At 40.4% G+C, this 26,751-nt stretch overlaps 1 protein-coding gene across 3 annotated transcripts in view; it reads left to right on the top strand.

The window, feature by feature from the left end:
- The window catches only part of LOC101828273 (LIM domain containing preferred translocation partner in lipoma), a 583,098-nt gene that overhangs the window by 514,522 nt on the left and 41,825 nt on the right, over positions 1-26,751 (top strand). The window lies entirely within an intron of this gene.

Genomic DNA, 26,751 nt, shown 5'->3' with positions numbered 1-26,751 from the left:
TTTTTGTAATATGTTTGACTTTATTTAGTATTAGAGAAGTGCTGGCCTTGTGTAAGAAGTTGGCAGTGTTCTTCTCAGACTGTTCTGGAAACATTGCTGTTTAATCAGTGCTATTGCTTCAATGTTCAGTAACATTTGCTGACAGAGTTAACTGGATCTAGAATCTTCTTTATCACATGGCTTTTATCTTTGTGTGTAGATTTAATTTGTTCAATACTTGAGATTGACTCTAGGACCTCACACATGCTAGGCAACTGTTCTACCACTGAGTTACATCCTTATCGGTTTACTTCAGTAGGTCTCAAATTTGTGAGCATTCGTCATCTGGGTAGTTGGACTATACAAGCTTATGGGTTTATTTTTAAGAGCTTTGAGAATTTGTGTTTGTAAAGAAATTGTTAATTTCATCTAACTTATAGCATTCCCTTCTTGTCGTTTAATATGCGTAAGTGTGGCATTGGTGTTTTATTTACCTCATTCGTGGTTTTGGTGCTCTGAATCTTATTTCTTTACCTCTCCTCTCAACCAAAATCTGAATATCACTTTCAGTTTTGTCAACTTTTCTTCTCAATGGATTTTCTGTATTGTATTGTGTTCCCAGTTTTGTGGGTTTTGTTCTGTGCTTTGTCCCTTTTGCTTGCCGTAGGTTTAGTATGTTGTTTAGTAGGGCTAATGCTTAAATTATAGACCTGAGATCTTCTATCACTTTAATATGAAAATGTAGTTAATGATTGCTGAGCCTCATCCTACAATACTCTTACCGTGTATTTTCATTTTTATTTTAAGTATTGTCTAATTCCTCTTTTGTCCCATGGATCATTAATTGCCAAATTAGTGCCTTTATGTCATTGACTTCCAGCATACTTCCTTGAGGTCTGAAAACACACTTAGTATAACTTCAACTCAATTAAGTTTGTTAAAGTTTGTGTTATGTCCAAGTCTGTAAGTCGTGCTTTCTATTTATTTCAAAGGACATGTTCACTGAATGTCAGGGAGCTTAAATTCAATGAAAGTATTATACAGATTCTCTTTCCTCACTGATTTTGCCTACTTTTGCTAGCTGTTCGTTATAACTGTAAGTTCATTATTCTTTACCTTTTAATTATATGGTTTCTGTTTATTTTATTAAGTTTTGAAGCCTTGCTATTAATTGAATACACATTTGGATGGGTTATGCTTTCTTGGTGCCTCTAGCATTACATTATACTCATTTTCAACACATTTACTGAACTCTGTTGTTAATAGAGTTTTCTTTGATTAGCTAATATGGCATTTTCTCCAATATTTTGTTTTTATTCTGTTGTAATTTTTGTATTTGAAATGAGTTATTTGGAGTGAAAAATAGTAAGGTCTTACTTTTGTATTCATTCTGACAATTTGTTTTACTTGTTTACTTAGACTATTTACATTTGATGTCATTATTGATAGACCTTGATAAAATTAATCGCCTTCCTCGTTCTTTCTACTTTTCCATCCATTCTCTTTTTCTCTTTGGTAATGTCTTTCAGTGAAGGAAAATTTAGAGCTACTTGAAGCCAACAAAATCAAGACTGAATTCATTTCTAGCAGACTATAGTATAAGAAATATCAGCAGAGCTTTTACAGGTGGGGGAATGTGAGAACAGACGGAAAGTTGGATTTACAGAGTAACAAATGAAGAGTGTTTACTACAGTTTTTATGTGATTTGAGTGTGTCTTAAAGTCTCACATGCCAGGGACTCAGTGTGATGCAAAGCAGTAGTAGGGCCTTCAAGGTTGAGTCTAGTGGGAGGTAATTAGTTTTTAAAGGAAACCACCAGAGTGCACACTCATTTCTGGTAACTCCTGTGATTATGGATCTGTTCAGCCTTATTGTTCTATTTGAATTGGAAACACCCTGAGTTTTTCTTATTCCATTTTTTGCCATATTACTTCCTTTCTTTTTCATTCCCTCCCTCCCTCCCTCCCCCCCTTCCATAAGGCCCTCAACAGAGGTGAGCAATGTCTACATCATGTTCTCATCCACAGCTGTGATCCGACAAACCCACAAATTGCTATGTGTTTACGTATCTAAAGTAAAAGGAATGATGGGAACTTGGGTGGCTATTGAAAATAGTCTTAAAGAATTTCTGTTTTACTCTCATAAAGCAATAATAAGACATACTCTGATTTGACAAAGTTTCTGTCTCTGATGATAATGTGTGTTTTCTTCCTTTCCTATGAAAGCTTGTAACATTAATCATACTTGTTTTGATTTATTATTCCATAGTTCCAACATCTGTGGTCTTTCTGAGTCTGTAGTTTTTTTTTCTTGTTTGTTACATTTTCTTTCTTGTGTGTCTTGTAGTCTTCATTGAAGGGCCAGATATCTTACATAGAAAACAGATACATGGCCAGTATATCATATGTCTAGCACTGGACATGCATTCTCCTTCGTTAGACTTTTCTGGTGTCATTTTTGAGGGAGAGGAGCTGTGGTTAGGTTACGCTCAGTGTTGCACACATTGTGTGTGCTTCCCAAACACCTCTAGTGTTGCTTCTCCTTTCAGTAGGGCATGCTTTGCCACTAGAATGTTCTCATCTGCCTCCTCTAAAATTGAGGTGCTCCATGCTTGACATTCTTCTCAGCTCTCTCCCATTGTGCACTACATACTGTGCACAATGTGAGCATGGGGGGGGGGTTCTGTCCTTCCTTTTTTTTCTTGGTTTTTCAAGGCAGTGTTTCTCTGTATTGTTTTATAGGCTTTCCTGAAGCTCGCTCTGTAGATCAGGCTGGCCTCAAACTCACAGAGATCCACCTGCCTCTGCCTCCCAAGTGCTGGGTTTAAAGGCATGCGCCACCAACGCCTGGCTTTTCTGTCCCTCCTTAACCTCAGTTTGGGAGCCATTCTTTCCATGACTCCACCTGTGTCTCTGGAGTAGTTATGGATTTTGCTCCCTCCCTCTGGCTGTAGTAGAACCTCACAGGTGTGTTAGGGCAAAAGAATTGATTGCTCCTTTCCCATGGCTTATGACTCTTTTTCTGAGGGAAAGACGTGTAGAAGGACCTGTGTGTGTCTCAAGTCTTCCCTGTAACTGCTGCTGTTCAGCTTCTCAGCATGCATGGAAGCTGGGCTTTGTTAAGGTTGCTGCCCTATGCCAGGCACCATTTCATTGGGTAGGGACTGTAAAGAAGAGTGTACACTGAAAGCATGTTTTATCTGTAGTGTGCAAGGGTTCTGTCTCCTTAGTACTGTGGGAAGACAGCCTTCTGCAATGGACTTCTGTCAGTGTTAGTTGACTTTCTCTTTTTACTATGGTGTTTAGAGGTAATTGTCTCGTGTAAGCAAATATATCCTTTCTGCTTTTAGAGGCATTGGTTTTTACTTAAAACTCAGCTGTGCAGCCCTAGCTCTCCATAGGAATTGAACAAACTTGTGGGTTTCTGAACTGTCTGGCATAAGTTGTGCCATATAGAGCACTGCTCATTCATCTTTCTCAGTCTTGTGTGGAAACCATTCATTTTCACTTCAGTAACATGTTTTAGCACGTTAAGAATGCTAGAATGTAGATACAAGAAGATCAGAAGTCTTAAGCATGGTAAATTTAAGTCCAGCCGGATTCTGTCTCAAACAAAAATACCATAACATTTCCATTTATTTGTTAAGAGAGTGATGAGAGCTAGGGAAATCAGTCATCGAGTAAAGTCCATTCTGTGCCAGCATGAGATTCTGAGTTCAGATCCATGGCAACCACATAAAGCCTGTGTGTGTGGTTGCAGGCATCATTAACCCCAATACAGGGAGGAGGAGAGGTACAGCTCAGAGATTCACTAGCCAGTCATTTTAGTTCAAACATTGTGACACACCTGCACAGGCGAGCGCCACGCACACGCACACGCACACACACACACACACACACACACAAGGATAGCTGAATTATTTAGGGTGGGAGCTATTGCTACAAGAAATGCTTCTAAAATGTGTGTCTTTTGATGGACACTCAGAAAATATTTCTCAAAGTTATAATGGACTAGAATCAGTGAGCTGTAGAAGTGTACATATGGCTTATACGTATAATTTTGGTATTTGTTTTGCACTGCTAGAGATCAGCTAGAGGGGCTTACACATTTAAACAAGTACTCTACACTGATCTGTATTCCTAGTCCAAGAAAGATTATTTCATATAAAGTTAAATGGAATACAGTTTCAAGGAAAGGACACCCTTCTCAAGTGACCATAAAATAATAACAGAACGCCAACTATAATGAAATACTACAATGCCGTGCATCAGTAAACATTAGCTTTATAATCATCATAGTTAGCATCTGACATCAATTTTGTCTTAGAATAATTTCAGAGATATCATGGAATTTAGTCATTATTAGGAATGAAGGACAGGGAGGGCCAGAGAAAATGACTGAGCAGCTAAGAAAACTTGTTGCTCTTGCAGAGGACCCAGGTTCAGTTCACAGAACCCCTAACAGATGGCTCATTATCAGTCTGTAACTCCAGCTTCTAGGGATCGGATGCCCTCTTCTGGCCTTCACCAGTGTCTTCATGCAAGTGGTGCACATATATAAACTCAAGCCTATAATTTAAAAAATAAAATAAAATGTCTAACCTTATTTTATAGTGATTACTGATATTTAGTTCTTTTGCCCCAGGATAAATGGCCATTCATTAAGCATCCTTCATGCATCCTTAAGGACCACTGTGTCGGAAATTTTCACTTCACAATAAAAATCAAATGCTCTTATATAAATGAAAATGATGACGAGGGGACTGAAAACAGGGGCATTCCCGTTAACTCTGGCTTGCAAAGCAGTGGGCAGACAGCATTCTTCATGTAATCAAAGAACTCCAGAAGCAGACTTCTAGCACAGGCCTCCAATTCCACAATGATAGTACTGGTGGGTTTTACCCAGAGTTTTAGTGATGAATGTAATCCAAACATAAAAAGATATAAATGCATGCTTTGAAGAACTTTGCAAAACTGACGATGAGGACCCCCCCAAAAGCTCAATTCCATTTGTTTCTTTCACATCTGTGTTCACTTTTCCCCTTCTCTTGTACATGTTGAAGATTTTCAAAAGATTATATTTTAAAACCAAATAAATATTTTCCAAAATCTTCACTGATGGAGTACATCAGTGTGATCTTTGTCGATGTGAACATTTAATAATAATTAAAAGGAGTAGCTCCAGCGTTGCATTTTCCACTTTATCCATAACTAATTTTGAAAACTTCTTCTATATACCAAAGAGCTAACTATTGCATCCCAACTTTTGGGAATATCTAATAAATCTTACTTCACGTTTATTATGATTATAAACATACATAATTGCACAAGTTAGTGGGTCTTCCTGCTGCATCCTCAGCAGGCATATAATGTGCTCTGAGCGCACTGCTCTTCCCTCCCTCCTCTCCTTGCCTCCCGTGCTCTCCCTTCATCCTCGGTCCTTCAGCTTCATCTTTTCTGATCAGTCTTATTCTACTATCAGGTTGTCGTTTTCCCCCTTGTTGTCACTTTCCCCAAATGCTTGCTGCATGTTATTTCATATCTAAGAATAGTTTAATATGAAGCAAAAATGTTTGTACTCCTTTACTGTCATTTTTGTCTTATTTTTAAAGGTATCAGTTCAGTAAGAGAAAGAGGAAGAGAAATGACCCAAATAAGTATAAGCAAGTCAGGTAATTATGAAACAAAGATGGCCTTTGAATCTGCCAGTGCCTCCATGATGGTCTTTCTCTTGTATTCCCTATTCTGTATGCAGCTCCCACAAGGGATGTAGTAACATTTATAGCTGTACACTCATGCCATTCTGATTCATATGAATTTATTAACTGAATGGCCTTTGTGGGCTGAGGTTGTAGCCTATTGGCAGAGTACTCTCCATCCAGGAGGCTCTAGGTTCAACTATGCTACCACCAAAAGGGGAAATTATACCCTGAAGACACTTTCAGGTACACAAACCTGTTAGTCTCCAGAGAAACTGACAAGTACATAGATTATTAAATTAGAGTAATATCCATTTTTTCAATGACACATGTGTATCTGCATTAATCAGTGAAAGCATTTAATGCCTGCTTTCTTCTGTACCAGAGATTGTCCTGAAGATATTGATAATGTGTTAAATGAGGACAATTATTACTGTTGTTTAATTGATATTTTAAAAGCTAGTTACCATGAATGATAAAGCTAGTAAGCAATGACATATTTTTATAACAAGCAGTAAGCCCAAAACACAAAGCTGTATTACTTATGTATTTATTCACTCATGCTTAATGAATCTCTTAATGGATATACACTATGTGTCAATCAGTTTTAAGATATTTCCTATGATCATTATTGGTTCTTGACTAAATAATAGTAGATAGTATACAACATCTTATCATGCCCTTTTGAAATTATAATACTTCACAAAGACAATGAATGCTATTGAGGAGTTCCAGAACCTACTTGAACCAAACTAGCTTATATAAAATAATTCTTTTCTAGGGGAATTTTTTTTTGGCAGAACATTCATTTAAGACCTGTCCTACTCAGTGAATGACAATATCATGTTGGGGTATGTTAAAGAGCAATTATCTAGGGGTCATCCGATTTACCTCTCTCATTTAAAAGATGATAAGGTTACCCCAAAGAAACACAAAGATAGCATCTGAGACAAAGAGAAACAAAAAAAGAGACAAGTTGGAAGAACTATTACAACTTCATTTTATACATATTTATAGGACACCAGCTCAATTCCAAAAGAGATGTTAGAAAATTGGCATTCCAGGAGTAGATTAAAATCTCCTCTGTTTTTATACCTTTGAACTTGCTACAGTCCATTCTAACATAGAAATTAATCTGAGGGTTTTAATCTTTTCTGTTCAGTTTGAATAATTGAGATTCTATCCAAATACTCCCTCATGTGGATCCCATGTATTTTCCTTCAAGTACATTAAGCAGTTTCTTCTGGGTCAAGTAGAATTAGTTTCCTTTTGTTGTTCCACAAACTATTCTTTCTTCTCTTACTCTACAGTGTTCTACCATATTGATTAGTTAGAGGCAGAGTCCAAAAGTTCGCCCTACTCTAAACTAGGCATCACTGGGCAAGTAACTTTCCAAGGCTCAGTCCTCTTACCTCTAAAATGGAAACAATAATAATGGTAATTGTGACTAAATGAGAAAACTCATGTCATTCATCACAGTGACTCACACAGAGTAGCAGCTTAATAACCACTATTGTTAACAGACCATCTCTAAAGATCTAGATACCAAATCAGTACTTACCCATTGAAAGTGACTAGGATTTAGTACCCCCAATACGATGCTGTTATTTACCATATGGGTACGAAAACTTTATTATACCATTTGAACTTCATTTGAAAGCCAGCCCCATCCTTCTATATTAAAGCCAGCTCCTGGGCCACCTGGACAACTGCCTGGCATGGCAGTGAACGCACTTACACAATATAGGCATGATTAGATGATCCAGATTGTGTTTTTCTTCCACAGAGTATTCGGGGGTGGGGGAAGATGATGGAGTACTATAAAACCAGGTGTATGCTTGTTTTTAAATCACTTTAATGTACTCGTTTCCTTTTGATGTCGGTTAAAAGAATGTAATCCTGAACTAGTATCTATGTCTGCATGAGATGAAGTAATGGGATTCTAACTGCCTATAAGAAAAGAAGCAGGAATTGACTTTTACACATGGGCTAAGACTACACGGAAGATTTGTTGATTTAAAAGCAATTGTTTTATGGGTGTGTGTGTCCTTTTGGACTTTCTGCTGTTGTGCATGTGCTTCCAAAGAAGATTCTGGATAAACATTGTAATTTTCCAAAGCAGCTGGTCTTCTCCTGGCATTATTACAGGGTCAGTCTATTTCCTTCTAATCTGACCATAATGTCATAAAATGCTGGCTGTTCCCTTGGCAACTATTCAGTGTAGACTAGCTGCTTTCTCTCCCTTCAGCCGACACTGGGCTGCAGGCAGGCTCCTGCAGGCGGTGAGGAAGCAGTTCTCATCACTAAGGGTGTGCATGTCAACAAGTTGCTTGTCTGATTTCCCTTCTATTCGGAGAGTCCACATGCAGATTTTAGAGAAGAAAATGAAAGTCGGGCATACCCATGTGTTTTGTTTGTTTCATGCTTTATTCTTAACCTGTGTAAAACTGCTGGCCATGGTTGACTTTTCTTCAAATGAAATAACTGATAGAAACCAGAAGCTCTAAGTATGAGAGGCTGCATGGATACTTTCCTTTGCTTTTATCCCCTCATCTGTACCTGACTTCAAGTACCTGCATGAGCTCTTCTGGGGAATTTTCCTGATAGGTCCTCCTAATCCCACTCCCTAAATTAGGGCGGAGTTTATATCTCCTTTCACATACATTACAGGTAAGTCCATTTTCTTAGGGAAACATGGCCTTGTACCGCTATTCCTGCCTCCCTCCCATCTTTTCTGAATCCTCTGCCATGCAGACTGAGTACAAAATAAATTGTATTTTCTTGCTAAGTAGTAAAGAGCTTAGGAGTCTTGTGGGGAAGAGGACTAAGTTATATGAAAAAACTATCATGTTTTTCTGATTGCTATAGAAAATCTTGTGATTTCCCCAAATTTATCATAGCACTGAGCATCTAATAGGAGTACAAATACTGCAATTTAAAATCTTATTAAAAATGGGAATTTTTAAGGGAAACATCAGCATAAGTTAATTTTTTCCTTTTTCTTTTCCTCAAGATTAAGTAGCAAGAAGTGGTATACTTGGTTTCGTATTTAAAAAAGAAAAACCCTTTTTGACTTTTTTGCATAGAAATACCTGTTTATACATTATCGAGAAGGGGAAATCTGGCCCTTCAAAAGGCAGGCATGTTTTTTGTATGGGATTTCTATGCAGGTCAGCACAGGGTTTCTAGAGCCACTGGGCCCCCTTAAGGTCATCTCTTCACCGTGGCTTACAGAATGTGTGTGATAAGGCACCAGCAGCCAAACCAGGGACATTGGAGAGAGACTGGGCAGTTCTCCGGCTTCCTGGCCTCATGTGCGGGGCCCTGCAGCCTTACCAAGCTTTTGTACAGACTCCGCAGCACAGTTGGCAATGACCTGCCAGATGACCCTTCTAAGCAAGACCCAGATTGAGCCAGTGCCTAGTTCTGAATGCAAGAATCCATGTCCAGATTCCTGAAGGACTGTGAAAGCATGTTGCTCTGAGTAGAACTGTTCCAGAGAATCCCGTGCACTGGATCCACTTCTGTGGCCATTCCGGTTAGGATGCCACGTGCCCCATTCCCCCTGCCTCTGGCAGTACATCCTTTTTCCTGAAGCATATCTCACCTTCTTCCATTTTGCAAGTACTTGTGCTGCTACTGCCACTCCCTACCCCCAAACAACACCCAACCCTATTGGGATTCCTGTGGATTCCTGTGGGCTGTGGTAAGAGAGGCGTTCTGCTTGAGTCTGAAAAGACTGCAGTGTTGCTGTGTATATAGAACAAAAATGGAAAACCAGATCATGTGTTTGTCTTCAAACTGAAATTCCAAAAACCTGATGTGAAGGAGCGTACTCTAGTGCGAGACAGTGTCCAGACTCTCTAAAGGAAGCCCATAAGGGAAGCACCTTCAAATGTCTATATGACAGTCACATTTCTGGGCTTTCAAAACCTTTTCTGCAGTAAGCAATTTGTACCTCTAGGAAAATGATACAGATCATGATTTGATGCACATGAAGTAACACTGCAGGCATGAGTGATCTCTTTTCATAACCAGCGAGGTCCCATGGGTCTGCTAGTTAGCCTCACACTTAGAATGTCAGTGCTGTCAAACCCTGTATTGAGCAAACAGACACAGATGACTGCCGAGCAAGCAGACTGACTTACTGAAAATACCATAGCAGATTCATTACCTACTCTACTGAATATCAAATTTCCCAATTTTTTAGCTAATGTTCCTTAATTTTTTCAGTATAGTTTTCTTATGAATAGTAATGTGTGTAACATATGACAACTGTTTTAATAGCTGACAGGGCCGTGTGTCTTCACAGTTCCGATGACTACTTTTCACCCTTTAATTTTTTTCCTCTCTCGAACCTTCCAACAATTGTCAAGAGTGTCAGAGTTCCTGCTAGCTGGACAGATTCTACTCTAAAGTCCTGGAAAAAATATTAAGTAGCATGGGAATCACTTAGTTATTACCTGCAGCAAAATTGCTAACCTTGTTTATGTGAGAGGCAGTTCAGTTGGTAGAAGAGTCCTGTAGCCCTGGGATTTAAGTCCATGCTTCGTTTGGAATAATGTATCTTGAGCAAACTGTTTAACCTCTTTGCAATCATTTTCTGCAGACAGCAGGTGAAGGGAGATCATCCCTTGCAGAGGATACATTATTGCCTTGTTCTTGAATCACCTAACTCCTTGTGAACAGTACTATGTCGCTGCTTTCTTCCTAGCCCAAAGGGTTATGTCTCTATCCAGTTCAGCTGACTTTTGGGAAGGGAAGAAAATAACTGGTCATGAGTTCAGATACTGATGAAATTCAACTGATGTTAATTCTAAAATATCTTTCTTATCTCTAAGGCGTTACTCTCTCTCTCTCTCTCTCTCTCTCTCTCTGTGTGTGTGTGTGTGTGTGTGTGTGTGTGTGTGTGTGTGTGTGTGTGTGTAAAATCCATGAGGGTTTCTATCTCTGTTCTTCAATAACCATTTGATTGAGACGATCTTAGAATTCCATGTACTTTGCTAAGGTACCTGAAAACCTATTGTGCCTGTTCCTCTGAAAGTTTATCAAAGGGAAACCCATTTTAAAAGCTGGAAAATAAAATAAAAGCTGACTTTGAGGGCATTGTCATAGATATGGAAATCACATAAGGAAGGCATTTATTCTAATTGGGTAATTGGCAAAGCTTTGTGGCAGAAGAAGCTGGGTCTTAAACCTGATCAGGGTCTTTGGCAGATGATGTTAGTGGGAAAGAGAAACAAGGATAAGGAGCCTGAATGAAGAGTTGGAGGTAGAGAAGACTGACACATAGGTCATTAGTAATCCACCAGTGGGGCAAGATGCAGAGCATGAAAGGAAGAAACCCCTAGGAGACTGATCAGGACCGGCTAGCAGTGGGTTTTGAATGGCGAACTCTCCTCCACTTCAATGGCAAGATTTGAGAGCACTGTCACAGCATGAATAGAAGTCTGCCTGCAGCACTAAGCTGTGAGTGGATCAAACTGGGGGAAAACGTCTTCAGGCATTTGATCGGAAAAGCAAGCTTTTGTGTTATACTTGGAGTGGATGAAAGGTCTCAGAAGGTTGCGCATTGTGATTTCAGCTACATGTGCAACTCCACAAGACGCGGGACTCATTCTCACTGTTGTGTAACAGGGTTAGTTTTGTTTTGAGCAGATTCTCCCAAGGAAGTGTGGTAATCACATTTCTAAGTCCATTATATTAAGTGCTGTCAGCAGTGAATCATTGCTTATGTGTTAAAGGTCAAAAAATTTCCCTTTAGAAATTCATTATTATGCTGACTGGAAAGCTTGGCTGTTATGTAAATTTGCATGTTCATGTGTGCAACCTGTGTGATTTCAACAGATAAGAGGCCAGACGAGACATGGAAAATTCCACGTTATCACATTGTTTTAAGTCAAATATTTATAAAATATACTTTAGAGGTTATACTTCAGAAGTTTGCAAAAGCAAAGGGCCCACGTCTTGTGTTGGTGTCTGGGCGAGGCTGTGTGCTGGCTGGTATAAAAGGAGGAGCCTGTGAATCGATATACTTTTTATTTACGTTTGCTTTTCTCACTGATGCACTCACCCCTGCAGATCTCAAGCTGATTTTCTTAGACTTGTCCTATCAGAAAGTCCTGAAATTAGGATTGAATTTTGTCCCTCACATGTGCAACCTTTCAATGAAAAGACTATGTTTTTATTTCCCATATTCTTGAAAGATATTACTATTATTATTATTACTACTAAATTTAGCTTCCCCTGGAGTGAACATAGACCACTAAACTGAAGTTACTCTAGATGTTTTCACAAAATTAAAATTTAACACTTTTTCATTAGTTTCTATGAGAAGTCTAAATTTCTGTATAAAAAAAAACCGAAAACAGTGTCTCTAGGAGTTGTGATGCACTTAGCAATGTAGGTATGAGAGAAGAGTGATCTCTGTATCTCCCATGTATGTTTTGTCTGCGTGTGTCTATGTACTACTTGTGTGCTTTGTGCACATGGAAACCAGTAGAGGGTGTTAGCTTCCATGGGGCTGCAGCTACAGACAGTTGTGAGCATCCATGTGAGTGCTGGAAATTGAACCGGAGACCTATAGAGTGCTTTTAACCTCTGACCCATCTCGCCAGCCTCCATGAAGCTCTTACTAATTTTTCTGCCTCACTGGTGCTGTGTCCCCTGCTGCTAGACTTTGGTACTAAGCGTCTTGAACATGCTTTTCATTCCATGTCATCTCTGTTGTCCTGGCCAGCAGGGTGCCCAAGTCCATACTCTACTGAAATAGCTCTCACTTTCAGGTTCTGCCATTTCCAACGATGGTGCTGTTACATCACTTTTCTTTAAAACTCCCTGGGTAATCCCAACCCTAAAATGTATTGTTTCCATTCTGACTTCCATGATTCTTACAGACATTTCTGAAAAAACACATCTCAAGTTACATGTTATCTCATCATATACTTTGAATCATAAACATTTAAAAATATATAACGATACATTTTCATTCCCCATATATTTATTTTATTTATTTCTCTCTCTCATTCTCTCTCGCGAGCGTGCGTGCGCGCACGTGTGTGTGTGTGTGTGTGTGTGTGTGTGTGTGTGTGTGTGTGTGTGTCTGAGTCTGAGTCTGTGTCTGTGTCTGTGTATACATGTTTGGGTGGGTGCCCTTAGAGACCAGAAGAGGATGTTAAATTCCCTGGAGTTGGAGTTAAATAGGTGGTGAGCCACCTGATATGGATTCTGAGGACTGAACTTGGGTCCTCTGGAAGAATGGCAAGTATTGTTAACCACTGACCCATCTCTCCAGCCCCAACTTTTAAATTCTTTTAAATAAAATTGCAGTCATATGGTCACACATATATATAATATATTTATATATTATATACAATTTGTATTTTCCCCCATATATTAGACATTTATAGACTTGTGTATAACATATTTTCTAGATTTTGGTAGTAGTATACCATTTCTTCTCATGATGACACCATTATTTAATATATTCTTGATTGCTACATGTTTGAAAACAGTCGAGGCAACTTTGGAGGCAGTCATCTATTTCTTCCTGTGAGAATAAATTGTAATTTCTTAGTTTCTCTGTAGGCTGAATTTTGTCCACACAAAGGAAAGAGTAGCCGTTATGGTTATTTCTTGTCCCCTTTCTCCTGACCTGTGAAGAAATGGCTCTATTCCTAAAACCTCAGTTCATAAGGAAGAGATGTAGACTAGCAGGGGCACAACTAACTAACTGACCAAGTTTTCCTGGAAGTGATCAGCTCTATTTCCTCTTCTGAGATAGGCAGAAGAGTTGTGAAATGTTGACAGTGACTTCTTGAAGTAGAGGAATATTGGGGTGGCACATGAACATTCTCTCACATATGGAAAGTATAAAGTGTCTGTTTGTGCTACTTGAAATGATCCTGGTTTAGATGTTTGGAGTGTCACAAAGATCTGACACCAACTCTGAAAAAAAAAGGATGGGAGAGTGACAAGGAAACAGCACATAGATTTTAGCGCTAAGACCCCATGGTAGCTTAGGTTACCTAATCCCAGACTGGCAGGATTTTACTAGACACTCACATTATGCTTGGAAGGAGGTTAGTCACTGTAACAAGATGTCAGAGATAATCACTTACTAGAGGTGAGGTTATTTGGGCCCTGTAAGTTGGTAATTCCAGACCTCTATTGAGTTTTGGTCTGGTAGGGAAGGTGTGATAGGATGACAGGATGACGTGGTTAGTCACTATAACAAGATGGTCAAGATAATCACTTAATAGAGATGCAAGGACCTGCACACTTGATAAGTCCAGCCCATGTTCAGTTGACCCATTGCTTCTTGATCTTTAGGGAAGGCCCCTTCTAACACATCATGGTGAGATGATGTAATGATACAAAACCATCCACCTTATGAAATGTGGGCAGGGTTCCCTAATCCATCTCCAGGCCATATCGTCTGGGACATGTGGACTGCAGTAGCAAAGGCCCACCACCTCACCATAGTGCACCCTGGGAGCTAAGACCTTACACATGAGTCTTTTCTTTCTTAATATTTACTTTTCATATATATATGTTGTGAGCCTTTAATGGCTGAGCCATCTTTCCAGCCCTTACCTTTCTTTATACGTATGCATGAGTGCCTGATGTGTGTATGTGGGCCATGTGCATGTCCAGGGGTTATTGGACCCCTGGAACTGAAATTCGAAGGAGTTGTGAACTTCCATGTGGGTTCTGAGAACCAGGTTCTCCACAAGAGCCGACAGTGTTCTTTACTAATGAACCACCTTCAGCCTCTATTACATGGGTCTTTAAGGAATGTTTAAAATCCAAACCATAGCAAAAGTAAGGCAGAAATTATCACCAATGATCACCTCTGTCTTGGTTTGGGGGCAGTGTGATTAAGTTCTGTACTCTTCCCTCTGGTGCTGCCCTGCCCATTTGGTCCAGGCTTATCAACATTTGTTTCTCCTCTTATGGTTTTACTAGTCTGGATTATTTTTTTAGGCTGTGTGAACAGGGTAGAACTTGTCATCCTTCCTGGGACACAGTGGGCACTTGGTATATGTTTGTTGAGTGAAAGCAGCATGCTCCATCCCAGCTTTCCCATCTAGTGATCTGCTTTATGATATAATTTCCAGAAATTCATTGTGTTTAAAATTGAGTACCATATGCATGGGAAATTCTTTCTATGTCAGCATCAAGCCCTCCCAAGTAAGTCCCTTCATCCTTTGTTGTTGTCCTACTTTTTGATATAGAAAATAGTAAACTTTGTAGTGGAGTAGCTCTTTGGAGAGGGGAACCATCCCTTGCAGAATGCTGGGCATAGGCTAGATGGCATTGCTTTGCACCTTTAGGATTCAATTACTTCTTTGCAATAGTCCTGTTTAGAATCCCAGGAAATCTGTAAGCCACAGAAGACCAAACCAGGGTGGCCATCAAGGTCATCAGACATAGTGAGATTTGCCATCTCTCCTGGAAAATGCAGATAACAATAAATGGTTTCAGGATCAATGAGAAACTTCTACTTGTGCCCAGGAAGGTACCACTGACTGTGCTGGTCAGGCCTCATCCTTTGTGAGGTCTCCCCCTAAAGCAGGGGCATATATGGGGGGACTCGGGTGATCACAGTGTGACTCAGCTCACTCTTTCAACTGTGAAGTCCCTTTAGCTGCAGTGCAAATCTTTGTTCTAGGGAGGGTTCAACCAGGGATATTAAACAAAATAGTATTTGGATGGAAACTTGGCATCCCGATTTGGAAACATTTTTTTATTGGGTACAGATTGGGGGGTGGGTAAGAAAAAACAAACACAACAACTATGTTGTAAATGTTAATAAAAAGAACAAGTAAAACAAATTAAAATGTTTTGTTTTACTGAGGCTTTTTTTTTTGCATTCCCATGACTCCAGAATACTTTTAGACTTTATGACAATCTATAACTACTTTAGTATAAAAAGGCAAAGAACAAGTCAAGTTAAATCCCAAGGGTAACAGGAGTATGATGTAGAATAATTGTAGTCGCTTGCTAAAGGTTCTAATGTGATTTTTTTTAAAGTGACTTTTATGAGTCCAAAAAATTGTGCTGTTAATAATTTTTAGCACGAAGGTTCTAAATTATGTTTTCGATCTGCCTGTTATTTTTTAGGCCTAAAACTTTTCTGTCCTTCCCAGTGTGTGTCTGTCTGGTCTCTGGTAGACCCTTGCTGTTGCCGATTTCTGAAGTTATTTGCCTTGCAACAGGAAGTTAATAGTCATGATTTGATTCAGGGATGTTTGGATCCCACTGCCATCTCAGATATGTGAATGTAAGTGGAAGGAGTAGACTCTAGATGGCCATGATGTGGTTCTGGATGCTGTAGGGCCGGCTGGGTGATTGTGAGCAGTGAGACTTCATGTAGCACCCATACTCTCTAAAACTGCACTCGCCTACTTGGTAACAGGTTTAAATGTGACGACTCCTGATGGAAGTAAAATAAAGATCTTGAAATGGACCACCCTGTGTCATGGTCACCGCTCACATTGTGGTTTATCTAACTGTAAGATAAACAGAAGCAGATAAGATTTCAAATTAAACTCTTTATCTGTATTTCATATCTTGCATAACGATATGTTGCTGGTGGATGCCCCAGTAGAAATTACCGAAGAACTGCCTCATCATTTGAGAGACTGAATTCAAATGGAACTGACCTGGAAGACCAGCCCCTTCCAGAGGCCTGGGGTTAGAGTTCAGATGGCTTCTCCTTGAGCTAGGCAGTGAGCTTCTGGAACAGTACCATTCTCAAAGACTCCTGTCTTTCCTTTGTGCATGTATACTGCTGTGGACCTCACACGAAGGAAGCAGAACCTATTTTCTGCCAAATGGCATATCACCACAGATGTGGAATCACTGGACATGCTTTTTCTGAATTTCATTACAATTATTTTTAAGTACCATATGTCCAGTGTCATCTTTAACACATTTATCTGTCTTCATCTAAGTTCCAAAGTGAAACCTCACATCACCATCTTATATCTAGCTGTTAAAAGGCAAAGGTGATGATGACATACTAACCTTTGGAAGCCTAAAGTAGAATGGGATAGTGGTGATGGGAACAGGGAGAGAAGGAACATGTTAGAATCATGTTACTCTTATGGACTGGCAGAAATTCATCTTGCATGGCCAGGAACAGCTGCATCCTAAGAAGAGAACTCTCCTGACTTCTGCTTGTGGCTTGCTTCTCATCAGCCGATGTGGAAGTCTTTGATGAGCTCCATCACCCTATGCCAGAATATCAACTGGAAATGTCATGCCTGGTCTGGTTTCAGTGTCATGACACACTCATAGTTGAGGACTATTGTGTTACCTTTGTAGTCTGCCTTTCACCCCTGAATAGATGCAGAAGCCCCAGTCTTTGTCTCAGAGCCTGGGCATGTGCATGCCCACATGCATGCATGCTCACACTTTCTGCTCACATGCTGGTAGAGGACTTTTTTCTTGTGTCATGGCAGTATTTACTGGTTTTTTTTCCCCATCACAGACAGCTATTTTCAAATTGCAGCCTTACTGTAAATGAGTTATGTGGTCTTGGCGTTCATTACTTTTTAGTACTTTTACCTAAAACAAGAATAGTAAGCATTCTTATAACAGACTTGGAATGTGGATAAAATCAGAATTCTAGTGTGTGTGGATATAAACATTTACATATGCATATGTACCAGTGCACGTACATGCACATATTTATATAAGAGAACACATGACAGAATAGCAGATCATATACTTACATGTCACTTAAAATGTTTTCTGGTACATCATAGGTGCTATTTAAGCATTAACTTTAAGTTAGCTGTAACTGGCCACTGACAAAGGAGCAAATAGTTAAATATGGTTGTTGTTATTAGGTCTCCCAAATTCTTTAGCAACTGAAGGAAACCTTTATGTACTTTGTAGGGACTATCTGCAGCAAAGACTAAGAAAAAGAGGCCATAGTCTGAGCCTGTTTTGGACTCAAGGCTCGGTAGGTATCTTTTCCAGATGCCCACTACATCTTCATGAGCAAAGACATACAAACTCCATTACGCTTCCCTCCAGACTCCTGTAGACTGCCAAACTGAGTATGATGGCAAGGTGTCTTCATTGCAGTCATGTGTCTTCCTGACTCTAGACATTAGTGGCCACTTGGATGAGCCTTTTCCCTGTAAGTGTGTCACCAACCCTTGAGTTAATCAGATGTATCCTTCAGAACTCGTTAACACCAATGCCCAGTGCTTCACAGCACTTTTACTGAATGTCTGTGCTGTGGAAGCTTGCTTCACCACCAATGTCCTTCTCAATATTCATACAGCACACACACTCCAACTTAGTGTTTATTTTCTTGCCAGGTCCTTGTTTTTAAGGACCTTGGGTATCTCTGTTCCTACCTTGACTCAGGCTTAGAGATGTCCTGTTCCCATGCTATTGATGTTGACAGAAGCAGGGCACATTTTTCTTCCATGTGCTGCTGATCTCTCAGACAGAATGTACAAGATGTTTTCTGGTTGCCAAGGATACCTGGTGACATAATCATACCTAGCCTTTCTTTTCCTCTTTCCACCCCCTCAGCTCTCCTCTCGCCCTCTCCTCCTCTGGGTCTTTATGTGCTGCTCTATGTAGCGTACAGCATGTACTCTATAGACTCTCAGGAGCAGCTGCCAGTGGAATGACTGGAGAAAACACCACACTCCAGACACTCTCGGATGCTCCAATAGACATGCTACCTCCAGAGAGAGCACACCACTCATGCTTTCTTAAACACCAAAGGTCTTTTGGGTGTTTGTTTAGTGTTGTGTTTTACTATACAAAAGTGAATCTAGTTTAAATTTTCTTTAGATAAGGACAAATAAGAAAATATTCAGTGCCCTCTGCTAAGATTTACTGGAGACATCCTGCCACCCTCAAGGTCTCCTTGGTATATTTAGGATAGAATTTTAAAAGGCTGAAGAGTGTGGATGAAGAGGAATGTGGCTTCGTGTATGATGCAGAGTGCTCTTATCTAAGAAGGCCTGTCTGGAGAGCTTAGACGGGCACATCAGGCTCATTGTGATCTGGCTTTTAACTGCTGGACCCAACTCCCTTCCGTCATTGTCAGTGGTAGACATTCATTGCATTGTCTTTGCTTGGAATTCCTCATCACTACCACTAACTCCACCATGGACCCTGTTCTTTATGACCCAGCTTAAATAGCTCTTCCTCTGAAAAGATGTGCCTTGATTGTCCCACTGAAAGTAAATTTTCTTCCTGACTCCCTCCCTACTCTCTCTACCTCTCATGTCCTTCTCAGTCACTTCCTGACTTACTTGCTATTTGCTGTGTAGTTGATGATGTATTAGATCTAATACTAGCTGTCAAAACCCTGTCATAATGTTAAGGTGTTGTCTTTTCTGCCCCTTCCCTTTCTGGTTGGACTTGGAACAGTTCCTCACATACTACATCTGCCTGAAGAGTATTTAGTGGGTGGGGTGATGAACAAATGGCAGATACCAAATGTAGAATGTGGATGCAAGCAGGTCCTTTGGCTGAGATGATAAACAGAGTCTGGTTATCTCGGGGATTTGAATAATTGTAACAGATTTGAATATTAAAGTTGGCGTGAACTTTAGAGCAAATCAGGTACTACTGCTTCAGCTAAACCATCTTTGTTTTCAAGTAAGATTCAGACATGAATCTGCTGGATCACATCGTGAGTAGCTAATAGAGCTAAGACTTACACCCCAGAGCTGCCACCAGCCCAGCATGTACTTTTGAAATAAGATCACAGTCATGTGACATTTGCATACCATTGCCCAGACACATCCCAGGGGGCAATTTCCCACTGCACAGTACTTGACACTGTAGAGTTATCTGTCTACTGATGTAAATAGTTCAGACAAAATAACGTCAACTTAAGAGGGAAGCACAGTCATTTGTTTCATGTGGTGATGCTGTATAGAAGAGTAGGAATCTGAGCAAGCAGAGAAATCCTGCTCAGACTTGGTGAAGGACTTACTGGCTGGACTTGAGGCCGGCAAGCCATTAACAGTGCAAAAAGAAAATTGAACTGAAGGCTGAAAGAGCCTTAAAACAGAGAGAAAGAGAGGGGAGAAATTCCATGCCTCAGCATAGGAGATGGGTATAGACACATTAATGATAGGGTAGGGGAAGATTCCTCTCCATGACTATGCGACAGCATCATGTGAGTGAATTCAGAGCTTGCAGTGTGTTCCAGGCTGAGTGGCTGTTGGAATGTGGACTGTAAATCCCTCATCTTCTTCACTGGGCTGCAAACAACCCCCTCTACCATCTGCTGCCTGAACACCTGCTTTAGTCTACAGAGCTTTCTCCTTCCCCTGGTTTCTGTCTGCCTTTCCTTGTCTGCCTCAGCCCTCTTCTGAGTGTTTCCGTCTGACGCCAGTTTTCCACAACAAGGTGAAGTGATCGCAGCACGAACTTCTCTGCTCACCAGCTATTATCAACACCTGCTAAGTCTTTTTTCTACAACTGTATTGATTGTTGAGAAAACTGTAGTGAAACTCTGTGCAACTACAGTCTAGTTAGGAGATTCTAAGCAAAACAATCCATATGTGGTATGCATAGAATATTGGAAACTAGTATTAATCCAGGAGGAAATAGGGGATGGTAGGGAAAAATGGGCTCAGGGTTTCTGCTAAAATTGAAATCCCAGCACTATCCTTTCCAGTGATGAGTAGCCTGGAAGGCTAACATCTCACTTGCCCTGGTCTTTTTCATTTGCCCAAGAATCCTGAGGGACACTAATGTGTCTTCTTGAGTTGTTTCTTGCATATTAGATGAAGTGGTAACATGTCCGATGAGCAATTATGATTGTTTTCATTATCAACCTGTTAAATTACATCTACAATTATATTATGTTTATATATTTGTGTGTTTATAGGTATGCTGTGTAATCTTGTATCGGCTGTTTTCCATTTTTCACAGTTTCTACAAGTTTATTTGGGTTTCTTTCTCTTGGACTATGAACTTGTGAAGACAAAAGCCTCATCCCATTTGGCTCAGTATCCTCCATAGTGCATGCACATAGAAGATACTGGAATATTTCTCTTCTAGGCACAGTAATTTTGTATGCATAGCAGTTTGTAGAGCTCTTTTCTAAACTTCATCATTTTGTCATTGTCACCTCTAAACAGACGCTACATCTGTTCTCTCTCCCTTCTACTCAGAATGATGTCCGTGTCTCTGAGAGAATGGGCATCCTGTCTCTCTGGCTCATCTCACCTCTGCCCCTTCATGGGAGCTTTTCAGATCACTCACTGCAGATCTACTTAGTTTATATAACTGTGTTCTGCTTACGCATCATCTCAACCGTTTGTGGCCCTCTACACATCTCTGCACATCCCCTAGCAACTGTATCCTGATACATGAATGCTTCCTAACTGAAGCTCTTTCACCTTAGATCCTTTGGGCCTCCAAGTCAGTTACAAACTTCACTTATAATTAAATCTCTATAGCTGTCAAGGAAAAGAGGCACAAAGAGGTGAAGTGACAAGTCCGTGTGTGTGCAGCTAAAAATGGTAGAGTCAGGACCTGCTCTGTGTCTGCTGAATTGGTAGAATGACTTGAAAATGTTCATGCACAGAGTTGAATTTGCCACCCAGCTGTGTTGGTAACTCACCGTGTGACCTTAGGGGGACCTTAAAGCCTCATCCCCCATATCTGTAAAATAAAGAAGCTCTTGCCTCCCTCATTCACTATGATAGCTTCATGACTAAAGGACAGGATAAATGATTTCAGAAAGTATAAATCGTGTGCGAAGTGGCGGGGTATGAATAAGGCCTGTGGAAGTAAAATAGTGGGCAGCCTTCTCTTAGAGGACAGACATGGATTTTTTTGCTGTTTCCTCACATACTGCAAGAGCAAGACCTCTTTATTACTTTGAGTTGTGAATAATGGGTTACATTGATTACAAATCATCTAGAACTGAATTCATTTTTACTTAAACCTGTGGGTTTAAATAAATATTAAGTAGTTAAAAATTAGGTGTATTTATAGTTCCTGTCATCTAAGTACTATTTTCAGTAGGCCCTTCGAGAAAGTGTACTAGGGAAACAGAGAAGACAGTTTTCTTTTTGATGAACTTCCAGTATGCTGGGGCAATCCCAGAGATCTCTGTATCCACTGAAACAACTCAGGGATGTTAAAGGGTGCCCCATTAACTTACCCTTTTATAAAGTAGGGAGCTTGGAATTATGGGCCAAGGGCATCACATATTCCAGGAACCTAGTCACATTCTGAAATGGATGTAGCTCTACAAATTAACTATTCTTTTTTAATTGGAAATAATGAGATCATTTAGAATTTTGGGTAAAATGTCAGTCCTATGGAGCTTCATATTGTATAATAATGCTCCCTGGACTTATGGAGCCTATATTACAAAAGTAATAATCCATGAGCAACTACTGAGATTTCTATACCTGTGCTCCCCAGAAAGCACAAGAATTTGCCAGGAGCCGGTACTAAGTGAGAGCTTAGCCTGAGTTGCAAAGAATGGACTAAGGGACAGAAGCAGTGTTCCCCACAGACACTGTGACACTGCAGCGCTATGGGGCCAGGGGTCTGCAGAGACTCATGGGATCCTAACCATATGCGAGGATAAATTCAAGGAGCAGTGTTTGGAGTGTTAAGCAAATGAAAAGGATCCCAAGCACTGATAGAGATCCCGAATCCTTTAGGACTGACACAGTTCCCTCTGTTGGGATTGAAAATAACACTTCTAGTCTCTGTCTAAGTACATAGGTGTATTCAGTTTCTTTGTCATCTGTCAAGGGCAGACTTCCCAAGTAGGGAATCCCACAGGAGACAACCCTATGGGCTTTACTACTAACTCCTCTTCTTGATGTTTGATATACACTGTATAGCTTGGATTGTGACTCAGGCCGGATAGAGTTCCTACTATCATGACTTTTTCTAGAATGAAATTGGGAATTATATCTTAGATATAACTCACCTAAGATCATACAATAAGTTCATGGAAGAATTGAAGCCTTCTGATTTGCAGTACAGGCTCTCCCTCTGTGATAAATTAGTAATGCCTCCCTCTATTGTATAATATATCAAGGTGCATGTATCTTCCTACATATTATAAAGATGACTCCTGGGGACCTTGAGGGGGTAGTAAGCCTCCATTGTCTGTGTATGCATTGCCTATTATCTAAAAATAAACAAATAAATAAGGATCTCAAAAAGATGGTACCAAATACTCATCTAGATTTCGGTGAGGTTCCAGTAATTGGGTAGGAATAGTTTACTTTGAGAGAGTGGGAGAGCAAATTGAAAGGACCTTTTTCTATGAGTTTCCGATATTGGTTGTTATAGAGTACAGGCTCAAAGGCAATCCACAGTGATCTACTTCTTAGTGATTAGACTGTTGCATATATGTTCTCCTTAAATGTGAGCCTGTATTTGCTTCCAGTGGCTAGAACATAAAAGTCTGGGCACGTGATTTGATCATAAGCACATTACGTAAGGTCCACCTCAGCAGACTGAAGACAGAGAAGTCCACTAGGCAAGAAGATATGAGTGAGCTCTAGGAACAAAGATTGGCCTTTAGTCATTAGCCAACACAAGGTCTTGGCACTTAGTTGTGTATTTGTAGGGAAATGTATTGTGTCAGTAGTCTGAAGATCTTAAGAATGTATCTCACCAGCCCCTTGACACAACTTGTGAGACAGCAAAAGACCCAAAGAAACACTTAGAAGCCATGAGATGAACAAAGGAGTAAAGACCATGATGGGGAAACCCACAGAATCAACTGACCCAAGCTAGTGAGAGATCACTAACTCAAGTCTGACAAATGGGGAATCTGCATAAGACCAAACTAGATTCCCTTAATATAGGTGACAGTGGTGTGTGACTGGGACAATATATGAAATCACTGGCAGTGGGTCCAAGACCTAACACTAATGCACAAGCTCACTTAGTGGAGCCCATTCTATATGGAGAGATTCCTTGTTCAGCCTAGACATAGGGGTATGGGGGTGGAGAGGTACCTTGGTCCTGCCACAACTAAATGATGGGAGGATGGGGGAGTGGAGGGAGTAGGAGGAAAGGAGGGAGGGGGAACTGGGATTGGAATGTAAAGTATAAATTAATAGAGAGAAAGAGAGAGAGAGAGAGAGAGAGAGAGAGAGAGAATGGCCTTATGCAATCCAGTGTAATTAAATAAAAACTAAAAATATTTAGAAAAAAACAGATTCACGTTATCTTAATCTGGTAAGATGAGGTTAGGTGGGTATCAAAAGCTAATACAAGGCTCTTGACCATTTCTAAACAGATTCTGTTCTGAGTAGCCACTGACCTGACAGATCACTCCCTTTATAGTTTTCTGCATACTGTATGGGTAGCTTGCAATACTCTGCTGGACCACCTCCAGTGACAGAGAGCTAGCCTGGGACAGTCATGTCTGTGGTAAACGGGTCTGTGTGTTGTCAAGAATTGCATTACAGAAGCAATCTATGATTCACCCTAGATTCACGGATAGTCTAGTGAAGGGCTCCTCATTCTTTTGACTGCCTTTCCACCAGGGATGAGCTGCCTCCTGGAAGGAAGAATGAAGGAAAATGCATGTAACCAGTCCCTGACACTAGATCTCATACCCCTGTCTTACTACTTGCCTGCAATATAAACTTTCATCTATTTAAATAAAGTAATGAGCCCTGTTTTGTGTACTTTCCTCGTGGAATTGTGGCCATCAAGTAAGATTGCATCTATGAGCATGTTTGTTGGCTGTAAATCAACAAATGATTGCAAATTATTATTATTAAAATAATAGTCATTTGTCAGTAAATATTTGTTGAAACTGGTCTGCTTTGATGGAGACAGGCTCTCCAGGGATCTGCCAATGGTTGTGAAGACAAGGAAGGAAGCAGCCCCAGTTTGGTGTTGCATCACTGGCTCGGGGTTCCCAGTGGAACTGGCAGGACTTGCTTCAGGAATTTGTTTTTGTTTTGTTTGGTAGGAACAAGAAGCCCCTGGAGCCAGTTACGTTGTCATCAAACTTAGTTGGTAATTAGGCTCCAAAGCAAACCTGTGGCAGAGACCAGAGTTGAAACATGAATTCCTCTCTGCAGGTGGAGGGTTGGATCCTAGAGGCGGTGTACACAGCTTGGCTATTTTTATGCTTCTGCATGCAAGAAGGTTCAAGAGAATCTGAGGAAAGCAATTAACGTCCCTCTGTCTGCAGGCAAAACTCGTTTGAGCATGTTTCTACGCTCTTGAAGGGCTGCTAGAGCCTTGGCAGTTTTCTTATGAAGATTCCACTGAGCCAAATGTCTTCACTTACAAATGCAGCCACTCTACACTCCCCCATCAGCCCAAATGCATCTGTTCTCCCTTGTCTTTTCTATGACCACAACCCATGAAAACTTAAACCAATGCCCAAGAGTGCAAGAAGATGCCACATGTCTGATATACCTGTGCAAGGATGCCCCAGGATGCCTCATTTGAAAGAGAAAAGGATGTTTTGTGAAAAATGTTTTTCAAGGACTGTTTCACATTAATATTGAATGTTTCTCTGTTTCATGGAAGGTTTATTTTACTTTCTTCAGGAAAAGACATTATCAATGTCCCATTGTTAAAACCAAAATCCTCTAGAAACTTACATTTAAAATTTTTCACAGCTAGGGATGGAGAGATGGCTTAGCAGTTAAGAGCACTGGTTCTTCTTCCAGAGGATCCAGGTTCAATTCCCAGCGCCCACATGGCAGCTTACAACTGCCTGTAATTCTACCTCCAGGGGATCCAACACCCTTACACAGATATATGTACAGGCAAAACATCAATGTGCCTAAAATAAATAAATCATTAAAAAATTTTTTCACAGACATCCAGCTGTTTCTGTAGACTCAAGTATTTGACCCCATATAAATGTTCCCTACCATTGGTCTGGTTTTTGTCCTTCTTTGCACATAGCCTGTTCTGTTGTTAGTATGATACATGCCTTAATGATAACGAATGGTAGCCACAGGTAATGTAATAAATAATTTGCAACTTCACCAAACCTAGTTTTTATCCAAGGTTTCCTGGAGCTGTTTGGTTGTTTTCTTGGTTGTGGTGGCCTGATTTTGGATTTTGAAGGATTTAGGGTCTGTTGAACTTTGGTTTTCTAGTCTATGTCTGACCTTGAATTTATGTGTAAACTGTGTGAGCATGGTTCCTTAGACATTAATTGGTCAAACACCCAAGTGTGACACTCAGCCTTGTCCGTCAGGGAAGTCACCTGCATCCCCATCTGTGACCTTGAGATTACCCCCAAAACAATAGTGGTAGCACACTACTGAGGATTTCTTGGGTTAGCGCCCACTAGAGGCTGACCTCTGGCTCTGTCCGTTGTCATGGCACAGATTTCAGGGAAAGTGCACCTTCTCTAGCTGCTGATTCCCGAAGCAAGTGACTGTGCATAGGTTCCATTTTCCCATAAGTCAGATAATACAATCCTAGTTCTTGTCACGGCTGTCAGTAAGAGGATTTGTGTAATCAATGGAACTCTACCAGCAGCTCCCAAGTCACAGATGAATGGATGCTACAGTCCATAGAGTATGACAGATTCATTTATCCTTCCCAGTTTGCAGATGAGGCAACTGAGCCCTGGGAGACCGGTGTAGCCAAGTATCCTAGGAAGAATTTCTGGCAAGGCTAATTCCCACCTACTTCTGTGTATTTTCTGTGCTTCCTCCTCTCATTTGAATACAGGCATACCTATTAATGGTCTGTATGCTGAAACTGTATGCCCCCAAGGAGGCAGATAGGTTCCAGCATTGATAGCTCATGTGGTCATAACATCCTTGAAGAATAAAATATTAAGTACCAGGGTAGGGTACACCATACCTGTGGCAGAGTTACCACAGGAGTGGCAACCCAAAAGACCCTCTGTTAAAGTAAGGAAAGAGCCACTGTGATGACAGTGGAGAAAGGACAGACGTGTGACTCTAGGATGGGTAAGAAAGCAGGTGCTTTCAAATACTACACTAGCCTTCTGCCCGATCGTCATAGCAAAGGAAGTGAGCCTTTTTAATTGCCTCACGTGCACATCTTATTGCTCTGTAATTCTTTTTATTTTTTGATAAAG

Source organism: Mesocricetus auratus, unplaced genomic scaffold (genome assembly GCF_017639785.1).
Source record: "Mesocricetus auratus isolate SY011 unplaced genomic scaffold, BCM_Maur_2.0 Super-Scaffold_100008, whole genome shotgun sequence".
In the NCBI taxonomy this organism is placed as follows: Eukaryota; Metazoa; Chordata; class Mammalia; order Rodentia; family Cricetidae; genus Mesocricetus; species Mesocricetus auratus.
This window is presented reverse-complemented; position numbering and strand designations above follow the sequence as displayed.